The 16,492-nt window shown below is 40.2% G+C and overlaps 1 protein-coding gene and 1 non-coding gene across 2 annotated transcripts in view; both read right to left on the reverse strand.

Moving 5' to 3' along the window:
* NSFL1C (NSFL1 cofactor) overlaps positions 1-16,492 on the reverse strand; it is a 401,445-nt gene that overhangs the window by 83,622 nt on the left and 301,331 nt on the right. The gene's annotated exons all lie outside the window — the stretch shown is intronic.
* On the reverse strand, positions 4,089-4,192 carry LOC126929891 (U6 spliceosomal RNA). Its single transcript, XR_007717328.1, has one exon. It is a non-coding gene; the product is annotated as a U6 spliceosomal RNA (small nuclear RNA).

A 16,492-nucleotide genomic window follows, 5' to 3' on the forward strand; every position in this document is an offset into this window, starting at 1 on the left:
GGGCGAGGTGGCTCACGCCTGTAATCCCAGCACTTTGGGAAGCCGAGGTGGGTGGATCACGAGGTCAGGAGATCGAGACAATCCTGACTAACATGGTGAAACCCCGTCTCTACCAAAAATACAAAAAAATTAGCCAGACGTGGTGGCGGGCGCCTGTAGTCCCAGCTACTCGGGAGGCTGAGGCAGGAGAATGGCGTGAACCCGGGAGGCAGAGCTTGCAGTGAGCCGAGATCGCACCACTGCACTCCAGCCTGGGCAACTGAGCAAGACTCTCTCTAAAAAAAAAAAAAAACCCCAACAACAAGAGACAATATCCATATGCTTGTATTTCTCACTCTTGTAAACATAAAAGGTAGTGTGCTCCACACACTCTTCTATATATTGCTTTTCCTGTTTAATGATATGCTGTGGGTCACTCTGAACTGGTGTGCTGAGTTCCTCCTTATGCCCTTTTAAAGTCACATAATACCCAATGTGCGGCTGTACCATAAGCCTACTCAGCTTTTGCTCTTACAAATAGTGTTGTGATGAAGAGCCTAAGGATAAGTCATCCTGCACTTGTATTGGTAGATCTTTGGGATACATTTCTATAAGTTCAATTGTTGGGTCATGAGGTAATTTTGCTAGATATTGCCGAGTTCACCTCTTTATGAGTTATATGATTTTGCATTCCTAACAGCAAAATATGGAGTACTTGTTTTGCCTTAGCTTACCCAACTGTTGTGCTGTTGAACTTTTGGATTTTTGGTCAAGTAGATATGTGAGAAACTGTGTCTCAGTATAGTTTTTAATTTGCATTTCTTCCTATACAAGGATGGTTGAGCATATTTTTATATGTTTGAAACGTTTGTATTTCATTTTCTATAACTTGTCTTTTCCCATTTATTGCCCTTAATTCTAAAAAGATGACTTTTTCGTCTAAAATTTTAGAAGCTTTCTCTATATTAGGGATTATTTTTTGTTTATGATGTAAATTGCAAAACAGTACACACACACACCTATACACAAGTTTCTTTTTGTACAATGTGATCAAAATTATAATTTTTTAATCTTTCTGCATTTTGAGTTACAGTTGGGAAGGTTTTCTCCATTTTTAAGTTATAAAAGAATATATATATATATATATATATGTTTTCTTTTAGTACTTAAATAGCTTCATTTCTTACATTTAAATCTCTGATCCACTTGGAATTTATTTTGGTGTATGGTGGGAGGAACTAGATAGATACATTTCTGGATTTTTCTGTGCTGTTCCATTGGTCTATTAACTCTTCAAATGATCCAACACCACAGTTGAAAAGTCTCTTTTTTCTCCACTGACTTGCCTTCATACTTTTTTTTAAAGCAATCAATTGACCATATATATGAATCTATTTCTAGAATCTCTATTCGGTTCCATTGATCCACTTGTCTATCTTGATGCCAATAACACACTGTATGATTACTATAGCTCTACAATAATTTTCTGTTCATGACAGATGTTGATCTATAGTTTTGCTTTTCTATGATTCTTTATCTGTAATGCTGGCCTCATAAAATGAGAAGCCTCACTTCCTCTTTAATTTTCTGAAATAATCTGAGTAAAACTGTTAGTACTTCTTCCTCAATTGTTTGATGGAATTCCTCAGTGAAGTCATCTGGGTCTGAATTATTCTTTGTGGGAGGCTTTTTAAACTACAAGTTTAATTTATTTAATAGATATAGAGATAATTAGGCTATTTATTTCTTCTGGAGTGAGCTTTAGCAGTCTATGTCTTTCAAAGAATTTGTCCATTTCATCTAAGTTGTCAAGTTTATTGGTATAAAGTTTTTCATAAAGTTCCATTATAATCTTTTTAATATCTGTGGAGCCTGTAGTAGTGTCACCTCTCTCGTTATTGATATTGGTAATTTGTATCTTCTTTCTTTTTTCCTGATTAACTGTGTGGATATGTGTTTATTACTTTTATGAATTTTCTCAAGGAACCAGCTTTTGTTCCTATTGATTTTTTCTATAGTTTTTCATTTTATATTTCTGATTTCTGCTCTGTTCCTTATTATTTCCTTTCTTCATTTTTTTCCTACTTTTTGAAGTCTCTGAAAAAAACCTTTCTTCTGTCCTAATATAGGGATTTAGTGCTATGAATTTCCTGCTAAGTACTCTTTTGGCTGCATCCTACAAATTTGGTATGCTATGTTTTCATTTTTATTCAGTTAAAAATATTTTCTAGGCCAGGAGTGGTGGTTCATGCCTGTAATCCCAGCATTTTGGGAGGCTGAGGCAGGCAGATCACTTGAGCTCAGGAGTTTGAGATCAACCTGGGCAACACAGCAAAACCCAGTCTTTACAAAAAAATACAAAAATTAGCTGGGTGGGGTGGAGTGCACCTGTAGTCCCAGCTACTCAGGAGGCTTAGGTGGGAGGATCACCGAAACCTGGGAGGTTGAGACTACAGTGAGCCGTGATTATGCCACTGCACTCCAGCCTGTGAGACAGAGTGAGACCCTGTCTCAAATAAATAAATAGATACATACATACATAAAATACTTTCTAATTTTTCTTCTGATTTCTTTTTCGGTAATGTGTTGCTCAGAAGTATATTTAGTTTTTAAATGTTTGGAGATTTTCTAGAGATGTTTGCTTTTTAAATTTAATTTCTATGACTACTGAGGGTTAAATTAAATAAAAATTAAAATGAAATAAATAAATAAATTTAATTCCATTGTGGTCAGAAAACACACTTCACATGACTTGATTTATTTAAAACTTACTGAGACTTATCTATGGCTGAGAATACAATCTATGTTGGTAAATGTTTCTTTTGTAGTTAAAAAGAATGTGTATTCTCTTGTTTTGGGATGGAGCATTCTATAAATATCAGTTTGCTCAAGTTGGCTTATAGTGCTGTTCAAGTCTTCTACATCTTTACTGTTTTTCTGCCTCCTTGTTTTACTGATTATCGAAAGAGAGGTGTTGAAATCTGACTATAATTGTAGATTTTTCTATATATTCTTGCAATTCTATGAATTTTGTTTTATGTATTTTGAAACTCTATTATTATATGCATCAACATTTAGAATTGGTATATTTTATTAATTTTTGATCAGTTTATTATAAATGATATTCTATATTCTCATAATTTCTTTATTCTAAATATACTTTGACATTAACGTAGGCATTCCATATTTTAAAAATTATTGTTAATGTTGCATATATTTTTCTGTCCTTTTATTTTTAATCTATTTGTGCCTTTATTTTTGAAGAGAATTGATCCTCTGCAGGCAGTAAATAGTGGGTCCTACTTTAAAAAATCTAATGTGAAAATCACTTTATTTTAATTAGGGTGTTTAAACCATTTACATTTAATATGATTATTTATATGACTAGGTCTAAATCTATGATCTTGCTACTTACTAGCCTCATCTCTTCTTTGTTCCAGTGTACCTCGTTTTCTGTCTTCTTTCAGATTGATTTTTATGATTCTGATTTATCTCTTTTGTCAGTTTATTAGCTGTTACTCTTTGTTGTGTTATTTTACTGGTTGTTTTGAGATTTCTGGCATACATTATTAACTCATCATTATTTATCATGAGTGATAAGATATCACTTCACATATAGCATAAAATTCTTACAGTAATATATTTCTATGTCTCTCTTCCTGGTCTTTGTGCGATTTTTCTTACACATTTTACTTTCCATGTATGTTATAATCTGTCAAATATATTATTATATTTGCTTTGAACAGTTGACTATGTTTTAAGTACATTTAAATGTACTTTAAAAATATTTTCCCACATTGTTACTATTTCTCTTGCTTTTAATTTCTTTGTATATATCCAGGTTATCTGGTATCATTTTACTACTGTTGGAAGGACTTCTTTTTAACATTTCTTGTAGTGCGGATCTGTTGATAATGAATTCTTTCAGCTTTTGTATGACTGATAAAGTCTTTATTCTTCACTTTAAAAATTGTGGTAAAGTACACATAAGATCTGCCATCTTAACCATTTTTTAGTGTACAGTTCAGTGACATTGAGTACACTCACATTGTTGTGCAACCATCACCACTATACATCTCTAGAATGCTTTCCATCTAACAAAACTGAGAAAATATATGGAATGCATCACAAATTTGCATTCCATCCATGTACACAGGCCATGCTAATCTCTGTATCGTTTCACTCTTAGTATCTGTGCTGCCAAAGTGAGTACTTAACCCCAGCCTGGGCGACAGAGCAAGACTGGCTCAAAAAATAGATAAATAAATTAAATGCTTAATTAATTAATTTATTTTAAAAGATATTTTTGCTAGGTAAAAATTCTAGAATGACTTTTTAATTATCGTTTTCGTTTAAAAAATGCTTTAAATAGCCAGGCACGGTGGGGCATGCCTATAATCCCAGCATTTTGGGAGGCCGAGTGGGGGTAGATCACCTGAGGTCAGGAGTCCGAGACCAGCTTGGCCAAAATGGTGAAACTCCGTCTCTACTAAAAATACGAAAATTAGCCAGGCATGGTGGCAGCCACCTATAATCCCAGCTACTCGGGAGGGTGAGGCAGGAGAATTACTTGAATCTGGGAGGCGGAGGTTGCAGTGAGCCGAGGTCATGCCACTGCACTCCAGTCTTGGTGACGAGGGTGAAACTCTGTCTCAAAAAAAAAAAAAAAAAAAAAAAAAAAAGCTTTAAAGATGTATCTTAAGCTTGCATTATTTTTGATGAAAAATCTCCTGTCTTATTTATTTTTTGTTCTTTTGTACTTAATATTTCTTTTTAGGGGGCTGCTTTTAAGATATTTTTTTTATTGGTTTGTGCATCTTGGTTTGTGCTTGGGGTTCATCGAGTTTTTGGATCTGTGGGTCTGCAGTTTTCATCATATTTGGAATATATGTGACCATTATTTCTTCAAATATTCTTTCTGTCCCCTCTTCCACTGGTGTCTCCAATACATATCTATTAGGCCACTTGAAATTTCCCCATAGCTGCTGATTGATGCTCTGTTTATCTTTTATACAGTTTTTAATTTTTTTGTCTTATATTTGAGTGTGGCTTTATATATTCCATTTCTATCTCTCTATGTGTCATTTTTAATAGTTTCTGTTGTTGTGGCTTTAAGTTCATTAATCTATTTTCTTCAATGTCTTATCTGCTATTAATCCTACTCAGTCTATTTTTCGTCTTAGACATTGCAGCTTTCATCTCTAAAAGTTCAATATGGATCTTTTAAATGTTTTCCATGCATCTACTTCACATATTCAGTTTTTCTTCTAGCTTCCTGAATGTACAGAGTATACTTATAATAACTTTAATTTCTTTGTGTACTAATTCTATCATCTGTCTTTTCTGGTTAGTTTCAAATGATTACTTTTTCTTATTATGAATCACATTTTCCTGTCATTTTCATGCCTGGTAATTTTTTATTGGATGCCAGATATTGTGACTTTTACTTCATTGGGTACTGGGTATTTTGCCTTTCTATAAATATGCTTGAGCTTGTTTTGGAACATGGTTAAATTACCTGGAAGCAGTTTGAACTTTTCATGTTTTGCACTTAAGCTTTGCAAGGCAGGCCTCCAGCATCATTTGGTCTAGGGCTAATTCTTTTTCCTTTACTGAGGCAGAACTCTTCTGTGTGTTCTACCAGATGTCTCATGAATTATGAGTTTTTTTTCACTCAGGTTGTAAAGATCAGGCACTATTCTTAGCCTTGTGTAAGCTCTGGAAATTTTTCTCTTCTGGCCTCACGTACTTTTCTCATGTACATAATACACTTTTCAACACTTCACTGAATATTCAAGGGGGACCTTTTACAGATATTTGGAGTTCTCTCTCTGCTCTTTGGTGCCTTACCCTAAAAACTGTAGCCACTTGGCCTCTGTGGACATCCAGGTCCTTCTTATCAACTCAGGGAGAACTTCAGGCTCCACCTGAGTTATCTCTTTCTGTATGGTGGTCTTAAAGCCTTCTCAGAGAGAACTCTTGGGGCAGCCTTAGGGCTCACTTCATTTGTTTCCCATTTCACAGGGATCACTGTCCTTTGTTGCCTGGTATCCAATGTCTTGTCTACCATTGTTTTAAATAATTTGCCCAGAGTTTTAGCAAGAGAGTAAATCCAGTCCCTATCACTATTTTGGTAGAAGTTGCCCCAAATATTTAATTTAATTTTATTTTGCTATTGTATATGTGTTTGTCTTTTTTCACTGTATATTCTAACTGGTTTTTCTTTGTATATATGAAGGTTATTGATTTCTGTTTGTTGATTTTATAACTTGCTATGTTACTTAAATTATCTTGTTTTTTATAGTAGTTTAATGTTGATTCTATTAAGTTTTCCAGATATCATATCATCTACAAAGAGAGATAGTTTTCCCACTTCCTTTGCAATTAATATGCTTTTTGTTGCTCTCTCCTTTTAAAATCATTGACAAATACTTCAACGTAATGTTAAATACTGTTAGAAATGATGGGCATGAGTTTGAAGACTATTTAAGTATTCTACTGATTCTATCTTTTGGAGATGTCCCTAGTAATGTCGCAAGTCCTCCTGTTCTGGAATGGCCCAGTGGCCATTTCTATGCCTCCTGCACAGCTGTTATCTTAGGGTTTCCAATCCCCTATTCCTAGTTCTCATTCTTACCTTTTTTGTTTGTTTGTTCGTTTGACTCCTATTTTGGTAAAGCACAAGGGGATATAAAAAGCAATTCTTGATGATCTTGCAAACTCCATAGATTGGCTGGGTAAATGATTTTAGCTTGCAAATAATTTTCCCTAAGAATTTTGAAGGCACTATTCCTTGTGTTCTAGGGTCTAATATTGTCCTTAGGCATCTCATGCTGATGTCACTCACAGTGCTTTGTCCATAATTTGCATTTTAGTTTCAATTCTTTAAAATTGTATGACATTCTCTTTGTCCCCAAAGACTACCTACCATTCTCTTTGTTTCTCCATGGCTGTAAGGTGCTAAAATTTGAAAGTCCCCTAAATTATCGTGATGTATGTTTCTGTTTCTATGGTTCTGTTACAGTAAATTATCACACTTATTTTTTTAAAGAATCATAATCATTAATTCACCAATACAAGTATGTCTGAACTAACTGTTGGGCTTCCCAGGCTTTCCTTTAATGAGTGCTGTTTAGAGTCTTGCAGGGTTTGTCTTTGGCCATGACTGAATCAGCCAGGATCAAACCCAAGAATATACAGAACTTATAGAAATACAGAACAAAATTTAAGAAATGTAGGAATTACATATTCTGTATCAATAATCTACATGTGATTGTTATAACTTTCTGCCTCAATAAATTTATCATTCATATCTTATGGCAATCTATGGTTCCATGCTTTTAAGATTATATTTTTAAGTTTAATTGGTTGTAGTATCCTGAGTACTGATGATATATAATAATATAATTATTATTATACAGCAGACACTCTTCTAAGTGCTTTCCATTTATAAGCCCATTCATATTTATAATTCTTATAACAAATCTATGAAGTGGATACTATTGTTATCCCTACCTTAAACACAAGGACATTGAGGCACAGAGAATTTAACATTAAGAATCTTAATTGAGAATTAAGGTCACATAGGCTGGGCATGGTGGCTCATAGGCCTGTAATCCCAGCACTTTGGGAGGCTGAGGTGGGAGGATCACTTGAGGTCCTGAGTTCCAGATCAGGCTGGCCGACATGGTGGAACCTCGTCTCTACTAAGAAAAATCCAAAAAAATTAGCCGGGCATGATGGCCTATAATCTCAGATACTCAAGAGGTTGAGGCACAAGAATTGCTTGAACCTGCGAGGCAGAGGTTGCAGTGAGCTAGGATCACGCCACTGCACTCCAGCCTGGGCAGCACAGAGAGACCTTGTGAAAAAAGAAAAATAGAATTAAGGTCACATAGCATATAAATGGCAGAGCAAGAAGTTGATCCCACACCATCTGGCCCTGTAGTCTACTTTACCCACTGTGCTTTGTGGGCCTTTGGAAGCTGTAAGATTCTAAAGAGTTAGGAGTCTACTGATAGATGGCCCTGGGGTTACATTTCACCCTGCTTCTTCACTGTGACCTCTCACTATCCCCATCTTCTATTCATAATCTTGGCACAGGGGCAAACAAAGGGGGAGCCTTGGGCTGGGCTCCCAGGGATTGTAATTTGTTTTAGGACAATGCGCTGGATTTCTTGGGATCTGTACTCACCACGCACAAACATCTGGGTGCCTGGTCCAGACTTAATCTCCACGTTAAGCTCCCTTTCTGGAATTTCACACGGTAGTAGGTGCCGGCTCTGCTGACATGATGCTACAGATATGGATGGAATAGTTCATCTTGTTTCTCTTTGTGATGTCTGAAACAGTTCTTATCCAGGGGAAGTTGCCTTCCTTTTGGCTGTAGATTAATTCCTGGCCTGGTCCAGTTCCTCTGAACCGCTGGATGGGCCCTACAGGCAATAGGGAGGTCACAGTGCAATGACCAGTCTCCAGCTGTGACACAGTCTCCAGCCGTGACTGACACGGACTTCTCAGGCTGAATCCCCTGCAGCTCCTCCTCGCCTGCCACTCCTAGAAGAACACAGGTCAGCTCCAAGCTCCAGCTGGGGCTGAGGCTGCGGTCCAGGTGCCTGGATTCAGATTGCATTTGAAGCCCCATTAATTCTTTGTTTCCATATCATGTATTAGCTTTTAGGATGGTCACGTTTCTTAACTGGGTATCAAGAGAAACATAGAGACAAGACAGACAGACAGCCCTTGCTAAGGACACAGTCAGGAAGTCACAAGAGAAGACATACATCTAGAAAAGATGTTCAACAACCCCGGTAATCCCGTGAAGTGCATAGTTAAACCACAAACAAATTGCTAACCTCCATGACAGACTAGCTGGAAAAGTTTTTCAAAAGATGTACACAAGTTTCAGCACATGAAAGTTAGAGCACATTTTCAGGCTGCAATAAATACTAGAGGCAGGTTGGTACCAAGGCAGGCAGAGAGGTCGATGAAACAGAAGAGAGAACCTAGAACTGGACCCAAGTAAATAGACAGATATACTGTACGATCAAGCTGGCATTTTATGTCAGTGGAAGAAAGCTCTCTTGAAGAAGGCAAATGAAACTCCTAAAAAGTAGCTGTCTCCAGGGAGCCAGATGAGTATGGGGCTTTTCTTGTTTACTTGTACGTTTCTTCCCTGTTTGGATTATTTTGACAGCAAGCCTGAAATACAATAAAAATAAAATAAAATAAAATAAAACATTTCTCCCTCCTGCAAGCTAAGAGCAGCCACAATTTTTAGAATATTAGCTTAGCAAACATGAAAAAGATTGCCAATTTTCTGTGTTGCTAAGGGTGTGGTGAGGCAGGCACTCCCACACACTGCTGATGGGAATAAAAATTGACACAATCTCTCCAGATGGCAATACAGCATTATAGTCATGATCTTATGGTCTATGTACCTGTGACAAACCCATATTTAAACAAGTAAAGTGGGGAGATACTTTCACCAAATCTGTTTTGGTCACAGATGTTCAAAATACCCCCTGTCCATTGCTGCTGCTTCTGTGCTGTGTGGTGAGATAACGTATTACTGATATTGAGACACTCACGTTTTATTGGGAAATGGTTTTTGAAACCAAAAAACACTTTTGAAATGCAATTTCCCAATAAAACTCACACTCTTTGACTTAGTAATTCCTCTTCTAGGGCCTTATTCAAAAGAAACAATCAGACAGGGGTGAATATGCTTTGTAAAGGAATGGCAATCATAGTATTTACAATCTAGAAAAGTTTGATGTAAGGCCCATGTCCAAGAATAGGAGTGAGTTAGAAAAATGATGGTACAACCACAAAATGGAAAACTATGTAATGACTGAACTGATAATGTTGATGTATATATTGGGGATGTATTGATGATGCTGCAGACACATATATATTTTTATCCCCCAATATAACTGGAAAAGGATCGGCCGGGCGCGGTGGCCCCTGTAACCCCATCACTGAGTAAAAGAACGAATAAATCACCATAACATTTTGTAAAAAAAAAAAAAAAAAATACAAAAAAATCCTATTTTTGTTAAAAGTTCGGTGTATCCGGCCACTGCACTCCATGGGTGAAGCGAGACTCCGTCTCAAAAAAAAAAAAAAAAAAAAAAAAAAAAAGAACGCACAGTGAAGAGGTCAAAGTAAGAGCTAGTGGAATCCCATTGACCCAGGTTTTAATACCTCCTCTATTGCTTGATTGCTATAGTTTAAATATTTGTCCCCTCCAAAATTCTTGTAGAAATTCAATCCTCAATGTGCAATATTGAGAGGTAGGGTCTTCAAGAGGTGATTGGGTCATAAGAACTCTGCATTATTTCATAAATTAATGGATTCATGGGTTATCATGGGAGGGGAACTGTTGGTTTCACAAGAAGAGAGAGAGAGACCCAAGTACAGTATGCTAGCATGCTCAGTGCCCTCACCATGAGATACCCTGTGCTGCCTCAGGACTCTTTAGAGAGTCCCCACCAGAAAGAGGGCTCTCACCAAATGTGGCCCCTTGACCTTGAACATTTCAGCCTTTATAACTATAAGAAATAAGTTCTTTTTCTTTATGCATTATCCAGTTTCATGTATTCTATTCTAAGCAACAGAAAATGGACTGACATTGATGAAAATAACCTCCCTGAGGCTCTGATTTCTTATCTATGTAATGTATACAACATGGAAAGTAAAACTTCTCATGCAATTTTGTTGTGAGACTGAAACCTGAAAATCTTTGAGAAACCCTCAGGACTGTGCTCATAGAAGGACTTCTGTGAAATGCACTTTCCATTTTTAACCACAAGTCCAGTAGGCTAGGTTCCAGCCCTGACAACCTGGTGATTCTAGGAAGCCCACACCCTTCTTTGGCTTTTAGTTCCTTTTTCTACCAAGCCTGATGGACTATTCTCATTTCCCATGACTTTTGTGAGTTCTAAGTGAAGACATAGACTTGCCAAAGACACAGAATGAGTGGTGCAATGGCCTGATGCAGCAGGACGATTTTCATGTGCTCATATTCACACTTCCTAAGCCCTAAAAGGCTGTAACAGCCAGAGTTCACGTAGGTGGTTCTGTGTGCTACACTCCAGAACTACACTGTGTGTTACTCCAAACACTTAACTATATTAATTAACTAGTTTGATTCTCACCACAACTTTATTGGAAAGGCATTATTATTTATCCTGATTTCACAGACAAGAAAAGAGTCACAGAGAAGTTGAGTAACTTATCCATAGTCAAACAGCCTACAAATGATGAAACTTGGATTTGAACCCCGGCCTGTTGGCTTTTTTTTTTTTTAGATGCCTGTGCTTTTCACCACTTTATTAGGTGGAGTCTCAACTGAGATGTTAACACCACTGGGAGAAGGATGGGCGCCCCTCCTGACTGTCCAGATCAGCTTTGGAGAGAAGGGAGTAGACAGGCAGGAGAAACGCCCACATCAAGAACATAATCCTAGGTTACTGAGATTCTGGGAGACTTACTAGTCTAAAAAGGACAATTTAGCATTTTTTTCTAATAGTTCCACATTGTATGTGTAGTACTTGTTATCTATCTATCTATCTATCTATCTATCTATCTATCTATCTAATCTATTAATCACCTATCCATCTATGTGTGTTCATCTTAATGACAGCATCCCTGCCTCCCTCCTGGGGACGGAGGAGTCAAACGCTGCTCCTCTACTTCTTCCCTCAGGATGGCATCAGGTTCTGCAGGTCAGGCCTATGGGGTCGTGGAACCTTCACAGGGTGTCAGGGGTATAGGAAGTGAGAGGGACTGGGCACCCCTGTCATGGGGAAATGCCTGGATAGGAGAGAAAGCAACCCCTCCAAGCGATAAGAATTCTGGAAGGATTTGTTTTGGAGACACATGTTATAAAACAAACTGTTTAGGGAAGTGTCTTAAAGAGGAGGGGGCAGCAAAGAAAGAGGCCCTAGAATAACAGAGATTGATCTGCCCCACTGCAGGTGGCCAAATGGTACGGCCGCCAAACTCAGGAGAGCATCCCTGCACCATGGTACCTGAGGGTGGGGGCATTCCCCTGTGAGTCCCAGCAGCCAGAGGCAGCAGCAGGGATGGATGAAATCGTTTCTGTTGTTTCTCTCAGGCAGGGCCGAGAGGCAGGGACGGGCATCGTGGTGGACCCTGGAGCCTGCTCTGCCTGTAGGTCTGTTTTGGGGAGGTCCTGGATTCTGCTCTGCTGAGAGAAGCAGAACTATATCTTCCATGATGTAAGAGGAAGTTACTATGATGGGAGGAAAGGGCTGTGGGATTATGACAGTTCCAGTTTCTAGATTATGAGATAGGAATCAGACAAAAGCTAAGAAGTTACTGATATAAGGGTCCCAAGGTGCTTGGAGGGGGCCTGGCAGACACCCTTAGTACCGAGACTCTGCCCTTTGGGCCCCTCACTTTGTGTCAGGTGTGCTGGTGACCCTTCCTCATCCAGGAGCCCAGGAACACGATCTGTCATAGAGAAAGGTGTGTCCAGCCTCCTGTGATGGTCCAAAACCTGGGCTCAGATGAGCTGTGCAGCTAGTCAGGAGGAGGGCTCCTGGGAATGGGGCTTCACAGGTGTGGGTCCCTGTTTTTCCCCACTCCAGAGGTGTCAGTTGTGAAAATGAGCCTGAAGCCACGTCTGATGGGAGGCTTTGGCTCTTCAAAGTACACTTACAGGGGAAGTGGCTTTGAGTGAGCAAGGAGTTAGATCTTGGGAGGAGGAGAATAGCTTCTGTTTTAGAGGAAAGGGGAAGAAACCTGTGTGTGTTAAGCGGGAGGTGCAGGGCCTTACGGTGCTCATACTGTAGGAACAGTGACATGCAGAAACACAGCTGGGAGGAGGAGGGGTATCTCTTTTGTCTGTCCCTAGTCTGGGGCCATCTCTTGGGAGAAGGGAGTGGAGGAGCTGTAGAAATGCTCACACCAAGAATGCATCTCCTCTCCTCCTTCTGAGCAGCAGCCACCTGCACATGAAATCACATCCAGAGCCTCTAGCGATGAGCTCATCACTTCTGTGGGCCCAGTGCCAGACACTGCCTCCTGTGACTTAGTTTCCCCACTGCTCCCGACCCCTGCCTCCTTGCCAGTGGCTGACCGGATGTTGGTGATGTGAAGGAGTGGAATGAAAGGGGCCAACCAGCGATGGGATTTGATTACTCTGTAGCATGATGAGTGTCCCTCTCCCCTCGACACCTTATTCTAGCTTGTTAAACATTTTTTTCTGAGAGGGATTTCTTGACAAGGAACTGGTCAGAGTGTTCCATTTAGCACTCATTGTTCTAACTCTAATCTCTGTCTTCCTGATGACAGATTCTATTCTCCAGAGCTGATTTCAACAAGGTCCCTCTTCCCTCATGCTCTTTGACACTCCTCCCATGGAGATGTAGGCATATGTTACCTCCCGCTGAGTCTGGGCAGGCCTGTGACTGTAACAGAAGCTATGTGATGTGACTTCTGAGGCTAGACCATAATAATTCCCTGTACTTCTACCTGGCTCTCTTGGGATGCTCATTTTTGGAACCTTGCCACCATGCTATGAGGAAGCACAAACTAGCACGCATGAAGAGATCACATTGCAGGGACACATGTAAGAGTTCTAGCTGACATCCCAGCTAAGATGCAGCCAATATCCATTATCAATCATCAGACATGTAAAAGAAGAAGCTTCCAGATGACCCAGCAGTTGAATCATCCCCAGGTGAGTTTCCTAACTGAGACCCCAGGCAACATATAGCAGAGACAAGTCATTCTCGTATCCTGTCTGAATTCCTTACCCATAGTGTCATTGATCATAATAAAATGCCTGTTTTTTTGACCTTGTGTTTTGGGGTGTTTTGCCATGCAGCAATAGTAACTAGACAGCACCCTTGGCAACATTTTCCTTACCACCACTCATTAGCTTCTGCCTCCTTCACTGGACTTGCTGTTCCTTGTTGGCAGGAACCACTGAATACGGGGATTAAAAGGCAGGTTTTGGGGCCAGAAGGAACAGTGGGTCAGAATCTTGGACTTAGGTGGTATTTGCATGGAAGTGGGTAAGCCATTCACATGCCTATGCCCTGCTGTCTGCTAAGCAACTACAGAGCATAGTCATCACTCACATACCATCAGCTCTTTTTTCTGTGTCCTCATCTCAGTGTATGTCATACATTGAGATGGGATTTGATTGTTAAACCAGAAAACCTTGGTGTCATTTTTGATTTTGATAACTCCTCCCATTCCCCATATCCTTTAATCTAAATATATCTTTAGTCTGTTCGGACCACTATAAGAGAATACCATAGACTGGGTGGCTTCTAAGCAACATGAATTTATTTCTCACGTATCTGAAGCCTGGCAGGTCTAAGACCCAGAAGCCGGCAGATTTGGTGTTTGGTGAGGGCCCACTTCCAGGTTCATAGACAGCTTCTCACTGTGTTCTCACACGGTGGAAGGGGCAAGAGAGCTCTCTGGGGCCTCTTTTATAAGGACACTAATCCCATTCATGACTCTACCCTGATGACTGAATCACCTCCCAACAACAGCCTTCCTCCTAACACTGTCATATTGGGCATTAGGATTTAACATATGAATTTGGAGGGGACAAAAACCTTCAGTGCATAGTGATTTTAAATCCTCCTGCATCTTTCTCTCCACTGTCATCTCTGGCTTGGACAGGCTACCATTTTGCCTCCCTTACTCTTTCTCTATTTCAGTCTTTTCCTTATGCTGTAGTCAGAGTGATACTTTTAGAAATTTAGAGAAATCTGACCATGCTTCTCTCTGGTAGTGGCTTCCCACTGTTCTTAGGGAAAATGAAAGATTTTCTCTTGTTCCTGACTGATCTGGCTCCAAATGCTTTGCCAGCCTCAGCTGCTAGCCCTTTCACTCCCAAGATGCTGCTCTTTCTTCCCTGAACTTCAGATGACCACTCCCTTCTCCTCCTTTTTGTAGATAAACTGAGAGTGCCCTTAGTACCTTGTAAGAATTGTAATCAGATGTTTATGTTGGAAGTCTTCCTTACTTGCTAGAGCACACACCTCAGTGAGAACAGAGATTGGCTCAACTCTCTTTCCCACTGGGAATGCTCAACAGGTGTTTTGTACCCAGGAGGAAATAGCCAGTGGATTCATGGTAAGTGTTCACAGTGACCCCAGGTGTTTGGACTCTGATCTAGCTCTCCCCAGAGGCATTACTGCCACAGGATCCCTATCTGTTCAGGGATCTCACAGTTGCCCTTTCTTTTTTCCCCTTTTTGGGGCTCCCCCATCCCTGGAAACCCTGGGAGCCTGACACTGATTAACTAAACCATAGTAGTAGCCTCACAGCTACCTCATCCTTGATCTCCACTTGGTCAGGACTGGGTTCTACCCTTAATTTTGGATGCTCCCTTGGATAGATGTTGCTGGAGGACAAAGAGTTGATATCTAGCCTTGTGAGGTGAGACATTGCCTCCTCCTTGGGTCCTAATTCCCTCTCCTTTCCTGAAGACATCTTTTGCAAATGCTTGATCAAGTCCCTCTTCCCCCATCACCACATCTGAGATGGAGCTTCTTAATGTATTCCAGGAAATCCTGGGGAAGTAAGAGTGATGTGCTCCTCTCTTGCCGCCAGATGAACCTGGGCACCATGTGTCCTTGTGGGCTCTTCTTGGAATGACTTCTTCCCTAATGTTAGCCTGATCCCAGACCAGGCTGTGGCCACAACCTTGTCCTGCCTCCCTGGACCTCCCCTCAATTTAAAGTTAGGCCATCTACTTCCTGTAGAATGGAGGGTGAAGACTCCATCACCAGCAGCACCTTGTGGCCTAGGAGGAGAGTCACAAAAGGAAGGGTGGGCAACAAGTATCATCAGAGGGCACAAGGGGGTCCATCCTCCAGGACTTTCACTTTCCCATCTGAGGCTCCCAGGGTCCATCTTAGACAACTGTTCCCATTGCACTATGCCTTGCCAGCACAAATACCTGAGACAGGAGCCCAGGTGAGAACACATGCATCTCACACTGCTGGGCTAGGCCTTGTCTAGGAAAAAGGAGGCAGCTCCAACCATTTAACTACCTTGTATTACCTTGTTAGCACTCAGCATAGTCCTATGAGATGGGTATTATGATTTCTATGTTGCTGAGAAAATCAAGGCTCAGAGATTTTAGAAACTTTCCAGGATCACAAGGTAGTGAGAATCAAACTCATGTTTGTCAAACACTGTGCTCATCCTTGTTGCCCCTCTGAATCAAGAAAGGGCAGGAGATCCAGACACCCGGGACACCCAGAGCCTGGAGCCTGGGAGAACACCACCACATCAGGGCACAGAAGGATATGTCTACACTGACAGTAAGTGGAACATAGATGTGTTCCTATTGAGAGAATTTCAAGGCTGCTCTGCTCAGCACCAGGAAGGACCTGGGTTTAATCAGAAAATGATAAAAACACTAAAAAATCTCCTGGCAAGAAACCATTAAGATCATTTAAGGAAACACAGACTCCCTGTCTTGGCAGGAGTTTCAGACATTATCTAGTCCTCT

This window comes from Macaca thibetana, chromosome 10 (assembly GCF_024542745.1).
Source record: "Macaca thibetana thibetana isolate TM-01 chromosome 10, ASM2454274v1, whole genome shotgun sequence".
In the NCBI taxonomy this organism is placed as follows: Eukaryota; Metazoa; Chordata; class Mammalia; order Primates; family Cercopithecidae; genus Macaca; species Macaca thibetana.